The sequence below is a fragment of the Babylonia areolata genome, chromosome 22 (assembly GCF_041734735.1).
Source record: "Babylonia areolata isolate BAREFJ2019XMU chromosome 22, ASM4173473v1, whole genome shotgun sequence".
NCBI classification, from domain to species: domain Eukaryota; kingdom Metazoa; phylum Mollusca; class Gastropoda; order Neogastropoda; family Buccinidae; genus Babylonia; species Babylonia areolata.
This window is the reverse complement of record NC_134897.1, coordinates 4684583-4694940: the sequence shown is the minus strand read 5'-3', so window position 1 is coordinate 4694940 and position 10358 is coordinate 4684583. Positions and strand designations below refer to the sequence as shown.

At 47.8% G+C, this 10358-nt stretch overlaps 1 protein-coding gene across 4 annotated transcripts in view; it reads left to right on the top strand.

The window, feature by feature from the left end:
* Positions 1-10358, top strand: part of LOC143296923 (advillin-like) — a 214067-nt gene that overhangs the window by 129065 nt on the left and 74644 nt on the right. The gene's annotated exons all lie outside the window — the stretch shown is intronic.

Below are 10358 nucleotides of genomic sequence, written 5' to 3'. Positions count from 1 at the left end.
TATTCCTCCACCTTACCATACTGGCCTTGGAGACCTAGGATGTGACGTTATCTTCAAGTGTGAACGCGGAAAGCTGATGACATTTCCAAAGTGTGCGTTGTCATATACTCAGACGTGAAGAGTGGCGGTTTTGGTGCGCAGTGTTACGAACGCAGACCTAAAGGTTGATGATATAGAAATGCAGAGTTATATGCCCAGACCTGAAAGATGACGGTAAAGGTGTGCAGTGTTATATGCCCAGACCTGAAAGGTGACAGTAAAGGTGTGCAGTGTTATATGCCCAGACCTGAAAGGTGACAGTAAAGGTGTGCAGTGTTATATGCCCAGACCTGAAATGTGACAGTAAAGGTGTGCAGTGTTATATGTCTGGGCCTGAAAGGTGACAGTAAAGGTGTGCTATGTTATATGTCTGGGCCGGAAAGGTGACAGTAAAGGTGTCCTGTGTTATATGTCTGGGCCTGAAAGGTGACAGTAAAGGTGTGCCGTGTTATATGCCCAGACCTGAAAGGTGACAGTAAAGGTGTGCTGTGTTATATGTCTGGACCTGAAAGGTGACAGTAAAGGTGTGCAGTGTTATATGTCTGGACCTGAAAGGTGACAGTAAAGGTGTGCTGTGTTATATGTCTGGACCTGAAAGGTGACAGTAAAGGTGTGCAGTGTTATATGTCTGGACCTGAAAGGTGACAGTAAAGGTGTGCTGTGTTATATGTCTGGACCTGAAAGGTGACAGTAAAGGTGTGCTGTGTTATATGTCTGGGCCTGAAAGGTGACAGTAAAGGTGTGCAGTGTTATATGCCCAGACCTGAAAGGTGACAGTAAAGGTGTGCCGTGTTATATGCCCAGACCTGAAAGGTGACAGTAAAGGTGTGCTGTGTTATACGTCTGGACCTGAAAGGTGACAGTAAAGGTGTGCTGTGTTATATGCCCAGACCTGAAAGGTGACAGTAAAGGTGTGCTATATGTCTGGACCTGAAAGGTGACAGTAAAGGTGTGCTGTGTTACATGTCTGGGCCTGAAAAGTGCCAGTAAAGGTGTGCTGTGTTATATGTCTGGGCCTGAAAGGTGACAGTAAAGGTGTGCCGTGTTATATGCCCAGACCTCAAAGGTGACAGTAAAGGTGTGCTATGCTATATGTCTGGGCCTGAAAAGTGCCAGCAAAGGTGTGCTATGCTATATGTCTGGACCTGAAAAGTGACAGTAAAGGTGTGCTGTGTTATATGTCTGGGCCTGAAAAGTGCCAGCAAAGGTGTGCTATGCTATATGTCTGGACCTGAAAGGTGACAGTAAAGGTGTGCTGTGTTATATGTCTGGGCCTGAAAAGTGCCAGCAAAGGTGTGCTATGTTATATGTCTGGGCCTGAAAGGTGACAGTAAAGGTGTGCTGTGTTATATGTCTGGGCCTGAAAAGTGACAGTAAAGGTGTGCTGTGTTATATGTCTGGACCTGAAAGGTGACAGTAAAGGTGTGCTGTGTTATATGTGTGGACCTGAAAGGTGACATTAAAGGTGTGCTGTGTTATATGTCTGGACCTGAAAAGTGACAGTAAAGGTGTGCTGTGTTATATGTCTGGACCTGAAAAGTGACAGTAAAGGTGTGCTGTGTTATATGCCCAAACCTGAAAGGTGACATTAAAGGTGTGCTGTGTTATATGTGTGAACCTGAAAGGTGACAGTAAAGGTGTGCTGTGTTACATGTCTGGGCTTGAAAAGTGACAGTAAAGGTGTGCTATGTTATATGTCTGGGCCTGAAAGGTGACAGTAAAGGTGTGCTATGTTATATGTCTGGGCCTGAAAAGTGACAGTAAAGGTCTGCCGTGTTATATGCCCAGACCTGAAAGGTGACAGTAAAGGTGTGCTATGTTATATGTCTGGGCCTGAAAAGTGCCAGTAAAGGTGTGCTATGTTATATGTCTGGGCCTGAAAGGTGACAGTAAAGGTGTGCTGTGTTATATGTCTGGGCCTGAAAGGTGACAGTAAAGGTGTGCCGTGTTTTATGCCCAGACCTGAAAGGTGACAGTAAAGGTGTGCTGTGTTATATGCCCAGACCTGAAAGGTGACAGTAAAGGTGTGCTGTGTTACATATCTGGGCCTGAAAGGTGACAGTAAAGGTGTGCCGTGTTATATGCCCAGACCTGAAAGGTGACAGTAAAGGTGTGCTGTGTTATACGTCTGGACCTGAAAGGTGACAGTAAAGGTGTGCTGTGTTATCTGTCTGGGCCTGAAAGGTGACAGTAAAGGTGTGCAGTGTTATATGCCCAGACCTGAAAGGTGACAGTAAAGTTGTGCTGTGTTACATGTCTGGGCCTGAAAGGTGACAGTAAAGGTGTGCTTTGTTATATGTCTGGGCCTGAAAGGTGACAGTAAAGCTGTGCCGTGTTATATGCTCAGACCTGAAAGGTGACAGTAAAGGTGTGCCATGTTATATGCCCAGACCTGAAAGGTGACAGTAAAGGTGTGCTGTGTTATATGTCTGGGCCTGAAAAGTGCCAGCAAAGGTGTGCTATGTTATATGTCTGGGCCTGAAAAGTGACAGTAAAGGTGTGCTGTGTTATATGTCTGGACCTGAAAGGTGACAGTAAAGGTGTGCTGTGTTATATGTCTGGGCCTGAAAGGTGACAGTAAAGGTGTCCCGTGTTATATGTCTGGGCCTGAAAGGTGACAGTAAAGGTGTGCCGTGTTATATGCCCAGACCTGAAAGGTGACAGTAAAGGTGTGCCGTGTTATATGTCTGGACATGAAAGGTGACAGTAAAGGTGTGCTGTGTTATATGCCCAGACCTGAAAGGTGACAGTAAAGGTGTGCTGTGTTATATGTCTGGGCCTGAAAAGTGCCAGTAAAGGTGTGCTATGTTATATGTCTGGGCCTGAAAAGTGACAGTAAAGGTGTGCTGTGTTATATGTCTGGACCTGAAAGGTGACAGTAAAGGTGTGCTGTGTTATATGTCTGGACCTGAAAGGTGACAGTAAAGGTGTGCTGTGTTATATGTCTGGACCTGAAAGTTGACAGTAAAGGTGTGCTGTGTTACATGTCTGGGCCTGAAAAGTGCCAGTAAAGGTGTGCTATGTTATATGTCTGGGCCTGAAAGGTGACAGTAAAGGTGTGCCGTGTTATATGCCCAGACCTGAAAGGTGACAGTAAAGGTGTGCTGTGTTATATGTCTGGGCCTGAAAAGTGCCAGCAAAGGTGTGCTATGTTATATGTCTGGGCCTGAAAGGTGACAGTAAAGGTGTGCCGTGTTATATGTCTGGGCCTGAAAGGTGACAGTAAAGGTGTGCCGTTTTATATGCCCAGACCTGAAAGGTGACAGTAAAGGTGTGCTGTGTTATATGCCCAGACCTGAAAGGTGACAGTAAAGGTGTGCTGTGTTATATGTCTGCGCCTGAAAGGTGACAGTAAAGGTGTGCCGTGTTATATGTCTGGGCCTGAAAGGTGACAGTAAAGGTGTGCCGTGTTACATGCCCAGACCTGAAAGGTGACAGTAAAGGTGTGCCGTGTTATATGTCTGGACATGAAAGGTGACAGTAAAGGTGTGCTGTGTTATATGTCTGGGCCTGAAAAGTGCCAGTAAAGGTGTGCCGTGTTATATGTCTGGGCTTGAAAAGTGACAGTAAAGGTGTGCTGTGTTATATGTCTGGACCTGAAAGGTGACAGTAAAGGTGTGCTGTGTGATATGTCTGGACCTGAAAGGTGACAGTAAAGGTGTGTTGTGTTATATGTCTGGACCTGAAAGGTGACAGTAAAGGTGTGCTGTGTTACATGTCTGGGCCTGAAAAGTGCCAGTAATGGTGTGCTATGTTATATGTCTGGGCCTGAAAGGTGACAGTAAAGGTGTGATGTGTTATATGTCTGGGCCTGAAAGGTGACAGTAAAGGTGTGCCGTGTTATATGCCCAGACCTGAAAGGTGACAGTAAAGGTGTGCTGTGTTATATGTCTGGGCCTGAAAAGTGACAGTAAAGGTGTGCTGTGTTATATGTCTGGACCTGAAAGGTGACAGTAAAGGTGTGCTGTGTTATATGCCCAGACCTGAAAGGTGACAGTAAAGGTGTGCTGTGTTACATGCCCAGACCTGAAAGGTGACATTAAAGGTGTGCTGTGTTATATGTCTGGACCTGAAAGGTGACAGTAAAGGTGTGCAGTGTTATATGCCCAGACCTGAAAGGTGACAGTAAAGGTGTGCCGTGTTATATGCCCAGACCTGAAAGGTGACAGTAAAGGTGTGCCGTGTTAAATGCCCGGACCTGAAAGGTGACAGTAAAGGTGTGCCGTGTTATATGCCCAGGCCTGAAAGGTGACAGTAATGGTGTGCTGTCTTATATGTCTGGACCTCAAAGGTGACAGTAAAGGTGTGCTGTGTTATATGTCTGGGCCTGAAAGGTGACAGTAAAGGTGTGCCGTTTTATATGCCCAGACCTGAAAGGTGACAGTAAAGGTGTGCTGTGTTATATGCCCAGACCTGAAAGGTGACAGTAAAGGTGTGCTGTGTTATATGTCTGGGCCTGAAAGGTGACAGTAAAGGTGTGCCGTGTTATATGTCTGGGCCTGAAAGGTGACAGTAAAGGTGTGCCGTGTTATATGCCCAGACCTGAAAGGTGACAGTAAAGATGTGCCGTGTTATATGTCTGGACATGAAAGGTGACAGTAAAGGTGTGCTGTGTTATATGTCTGGGCCTGAAAAGTGCCAGTAAAGGTGTGCTGTGTTATATGTCTGGACCTGAAAGGTGACAGTAAAGGTGTGCTATGTTATATGTCTGGACCTGAAAGGTGACAGTAAAGGTGTGTTGTGTTATATGTCTGGACCTGAAAGTTGACAGTAAAGGTGTGCTGTGTTACATGTCTGGGCCTGAAAGGTGACAGTAAAGGTGTGCCGTGTTATATGTCTGGGCCTGAAAGGTGACAGTAAAGGTGTGATGTGTTATATGTCTGGGCCTGAAAGGTGACAGTAAAGGTGTGCCGTGTTATATGCCCAGACCTGAAAGGTGACAGTAAAGGTGTGCTGTGTTATATGTCTGGACCTGAAAGGTGACAGTAAAGGTGTGCAGTGTTATATGCCCAGACCTGAAAGGTGACAGTAAAGGTGTGCCGTGTTATATGCCCAGACCTGAAAGGTGACAGTAAAGGTGTGCCGTGTTAAATGCCCGGACCTGAAAGGTGACAGTAAAGGTGTTCCGTGTTATATGCCCAGACCTGAAAGGTGACAGTAAAGGTGTGCTGTGTTATATGTCTGGACCTGAAAGGTGACAGTAAAGGTGTGCTGTGTTATATGTTTGTGCCTGAAAGGTGACAGTAAAGGTGTGCCGTGTTATATGCCTTGGCATAGAAGATGACAGTATAAGCGTGCAGTGTTATATGCCTTGGCCTGAATGGTGACAGTAAAGGTATGCAGTATTATATGCCATGGCATAGAAGATGACAGTATAAGTGTGCAGTATTATATGCCATGGCATAGAAGATGACAGTATAAGTGTGCAGTGTTATATGCCTTGGCATAGAAGATGACAGTATAAGTGTGCAGTGTTATATGCCTTGGCATAGAAGATGACAGTATAAGCGTGCAGTGTTATATGCCTTGGCATAGAAGACGACAGTATAAGTGTGCAGTGTTATATGCCTTGGCATAGAAGAGTACAGTATAAGCGTACAGTGTTATATGCCTTGGCATAGAAGATGACAGTATAAGCGTACAATGTTATATGCCTTGGCCTGAATGGTGACTGTAAAGGTGTGCAGTGTTATATTCCCAGACCTAAAAGGTTATGATATAGGTGTTCAGTGTTACATGCCCAGGTCTGAAAGTTGATGGTAGAGATGTACAGTGCTGTATGCCCGGACCTGAAGGATAACATGTGTGAAGTTACATTATGCTGAGGGTAAATGTGTTGATGCAAAATGCTCAGTTGTGTATGCTATATACTGAAAAAAGGTATTGCCTTTTTTGTTTCTTTTTTGTTATTGGTGGTGTTTTTGTTGTTGTTTTCTTTATCTTTCGTTCTCAAATCTATTATTTTTATCTTTATTTTTAGTGCTTCACATAAGACCTTCACTGGCCGGAACACATTCACTCACACACGCACACACACACACACACACACACACACATACACACACACACACACACACAGACACACACACACACACACACACACACATATATATATATATATATATATATATATATATATATATAATTCTGTCTGTTTTGATTTTCAAGGACAGTATCTTGGCGTCACGTATGTCTTATATTTCATTTGTTCTGGACTGTTTTGTTTTCTCTTGTGTGTCTCTTTGTCTCACTCACTCCCTCTCCCCACCACACCAGATTCTCCCACAAATTCTTTCCTGTTTGTTCCACATTTGCTGCATATTAAGCAGTGATGTCTCTCTCTGTAACGGAAATAAATGTTTCTTTCAGAGTCCGAGCATTATTTGCATGCAGTGTCAATGACAATATTTAACCAAAATTGTAAAGGTAGTGATGAACAATGGTATATATCCAGGATCTGTACAGTATTATAGGACCAAGGAAAATGTGTGAGTGCTGTGTCATATTGACCAGAGTGAGGTTTAGGCGTGCCTTGGGTACATGTATAAGTATGCAATGGCACAATTAGCCCATGGTAACGGTATAGGTGTTCTGTGGCTTGACGTCACAGACCAAGATTTAGGGAAAGGTTGTGGAACCACGTTAAGTAAAAGCACGCTGATGACTGCTGAGACCTATCTCTGCCACAGCGACTGCAGGGGAATATCAGATCCGGGTTGGGTGTTGTGTCCTTTTGTCCTTTTGGGTCCTTTTGTCGCTTCCTCCTCTCGATTGCTGTGGCCCGAAGGTTGGTTTCCAACTTGGCGTTGGCGTGCTACAGATTATAGTGGTATATGTCCTGGTTGCTGTCAGGTCAGGTCTCTACCTGCCACAGGTACCATGTAACCCTGTGCTACCTGTCACATGCGGGCAGATGGAGCTCGACAGCCCGGGAAGGCAGTCCATCTAAGACAAGGAAAAGTCTGAAGTAAAACCCATGAAGTGCTAAGGAATGCAGGACAGTCTCGACATGCATTGACCCTGGGTCCATGGCCATGTCCCGACTTTCAGTAGCCGCGCCCCCGTGCCTCCGAGGAAGGTTTTTGAGCCAGAGGCTAGGACAAGGACAGTCTGATATAAAACCTACGACCTGAGGACCTCACTGTCACCGTCCCAGCTTGCTAGGCTATGGCAGATGAACCACGGGTGTAAAGGGTGGGGCCAGTTCTGCGCACACTGCACTCCACCTAAAAATTCCATTGCGCAGGCTTGAAGGACACGTCCACGTCCGCGCCACCAACTATTCCAAGCCCTGTAGCGATGGGAAAGGGGCGAAAACGGCAGGTGGAAGATGTCACTGGAAGCCGCAGTTCCAATCCTGCATGCAGGCGGTTCAGGATATTGGTCGCCTGATTGTTGACCCGGAGGTGACAGCATCACTCGGCAGCACCCTGAACGACCAAGCAGCCTTTTCTAGGGACAGCACTGCTTGCTCCACACGGAGAGGGGCCTAGAAAAGGTGGTCCAAACAAATGCTCATCTCCATACCCCCCAGTTGGCTAGCCGCGGTCAACGGGCATCTCCAAACGCGGTCGAACAACAATAGAGAAGAAAAGGCCGGCACCTGCCTCACAATTAGGTGCAAAAGGACTAAAGGTAGCATGCTGGAACATCCGAACCATGCGTGACTCTGCAGACAGCAATCACCCAGAAAGGCGTTCCGCTCTAGTCGCACACGAACTTCAGAGACTGAACATTGACATTGCTGCCGTCAGCGAAGTCCGCTTTGCAGGGAAAGGCAGCCTCCAGGAACACGGCGCTGGGTACACCCTCTACTGGTCAGGCAAGCCAGAGACCGAGAGAGACGCCTTTATGGCGTAGGCTTTATGGTCAGGAGCACCATTGCCTCCAAGCTTGAAAACCTGCCAACAGGACACTCAGACCGAATTATGTCCATGCGCCTCCCACTACGGAACAAACAGCATGCCACTCTGTTCAGCGTGTACGCTCCAACCCTCCAAGCGGACCCCACAGAAAAGGTCAAGTTTTACACTGATCTGCGCAACCTCGTTCAGAACACCCCTGCTGACGACAAGGTCATCATCCTTGGCGACTTCAATGCCAGAGTTGGCCAAGATTCAGAAGCCTGGAAAGGAGTCCTTGGCAAGCATGGCGTTGGTAATTGCAACGACAATGGGCGCCTTCTTCTCGAGTTCTGTGCAGAGCAGCAGTTTACCATCACCAACACCATTTTTCCAGCAGAAGGACAGCCTGAAGACAACGTGGATGCATCCTCGGTCCAAACATTGGCACCTCATTGATTACATCCTGATGCGCCAGAGAGACGTACGAGACGTCCTACACACCCGAGTGATGCCCAGCGCGGAGTGTCATACTGACCACCGCCTCGTCCGCAGCAAGCTCAGGCTCCACTTCAAGCCCAAACCAAAGAAAGGAGGAGCTCCTAGGAAGAAATTCCAGGTCGGCAACTTTCAGTCAGCTGAAGTGAAAGCTGAATTCCAGGCGAAGCTTCAGGACAAACTTGAAGACCCCAGTTGCCCCACAGACCCCTCTCCAGAAGCACTATGGGCACAGCTGAAATCAGCCATCCTGCAGTCCTCTGAAGAAGTCCTAGGGTTCTCGTCGAAAAAGAACAAGGACTGGTTTGACGAAAACAACAGGAGATCCAAGAATTGCTGGCGAAGAAGAGATCAGCCCACCAGGCTCACCTTGCACAACCGTCTTGTCCGGTGAAGAAAGCAACCTTCCGGCTCATATGCAGCAACCTCCAGCGCAAGCTTCGTGAGATTCAAAATGGGTGGTGGACCAACCTGGCAGAGAGGGCTCAGCTTTGTGCAGACACTGGTGACTACCGGGGCTTATACGAAGCCTTGAAGGCGGTGTACGGTCCCTCATACCAGGTCCAGAGTCCTTTGCGCAGCGCAGACGGCCAGGCGCTCTTCACAGACAAGACGTCGATCCTGAACAGGTGGTCGGAACATTTCCAGGCCCTCTTCAGCGCCAACCGCACGGTTCAAGACTCGGCAATTCTCCGCATCCCACAACAGCCAGTGAAATTACAACTGGACGAGCTACCAACCCTAGAAGAGACTGTCAAGGCCATTGAACAGCTGAAATGTGGCAAGGCAGCAGGGGTTGACGGAATTCCGCCGGAGGCGTGGAAGAATGGAGGCCCAGCACTACACTCCAAACTCCACAACCTCTTTGTCTGCTGCTGGGAGCAAGGCAAACTACCACAGGACCTCCGTGACGCAGTCATCATCACCCTGTATAAAAACAAGGGAGAAAAGTCGGACTGCTCCAACTACAGGGGGATAACTCTGCTCTCCATCGCAGGCAAGATCCTCGCCAGAGTCCTCCTAAATCGGCTGGTGCCTACTATCGCCGAAGAACATCTCCCAGAGAGTCAGTGTGGCTTTAGAGCCAACAGAGGCACCACTGACATGGTCTTCGTTCTCAGACAGCTACAAGAAAAATGTCGGGAACAGAACAAAGGACTGTATGCGACATTCGTCGATCTCACGAAAGCTTTCGACACCGTGAGCAGAAAAGGTCTGTGGGAGATCATGAAACGTCTAGGATGCCCCCCAAAATTCCTCAGCATGGTCATCCAACTACATGAGGAACAGCGTGGACAGGTCAGACACAGCAACGACCTTTCGGAGCCCTTCCCAATTGGAAATGGAGTGAAACAAGGTTGTGTCCTCGCGCCGACCCTCTTCACGATCTTCTTCAGCATGATGCTCCAACAGGCCACTGAAGATCTTGGCGACGACGACGGTATCTTCATCAGATACCGCACTGATGGCAGCCTATTCAACCTGAGGCGGCTACAGGCCCACACCAAGACACTGGAGCAACTCATCAGAGAGCTTCTGTTTGCCGACGATGCTGCCCTCGTCGCCCATACAGAAGCGGCCCTGCAGCGTATAACGTCCTGCTTCGCAGAGGCTGCGCAGCTCTTCGGCCTAGAAGTCAGTCTGAAAAAGACGGAAGTTCTCCACCAGCCTGCCCCACGGGAAGAATTCCACGCTCCTCACATCAACATCGGTGAGACAGAGCTGAAGTCGGTCCACCAGTTCAGCTACCTAGGCTGCACCATCTCGTCTGACGCCAAGATCGACAAAGAGATCGACAACAGACTTGCAAAGGCAAACAGCGCATTCGGCAGGCTGTACAAGAGAGTGTGGAACAACAAACACCTGAAGAAAGACACAAAGATCAGCGTGTACAGAGCTGTTGTACTGCCCACCCTGTTGTATGGCTCTGAAACCTGGGTCACCTACCGGCACCACATACGACTGCTTGATCGCTTCCAC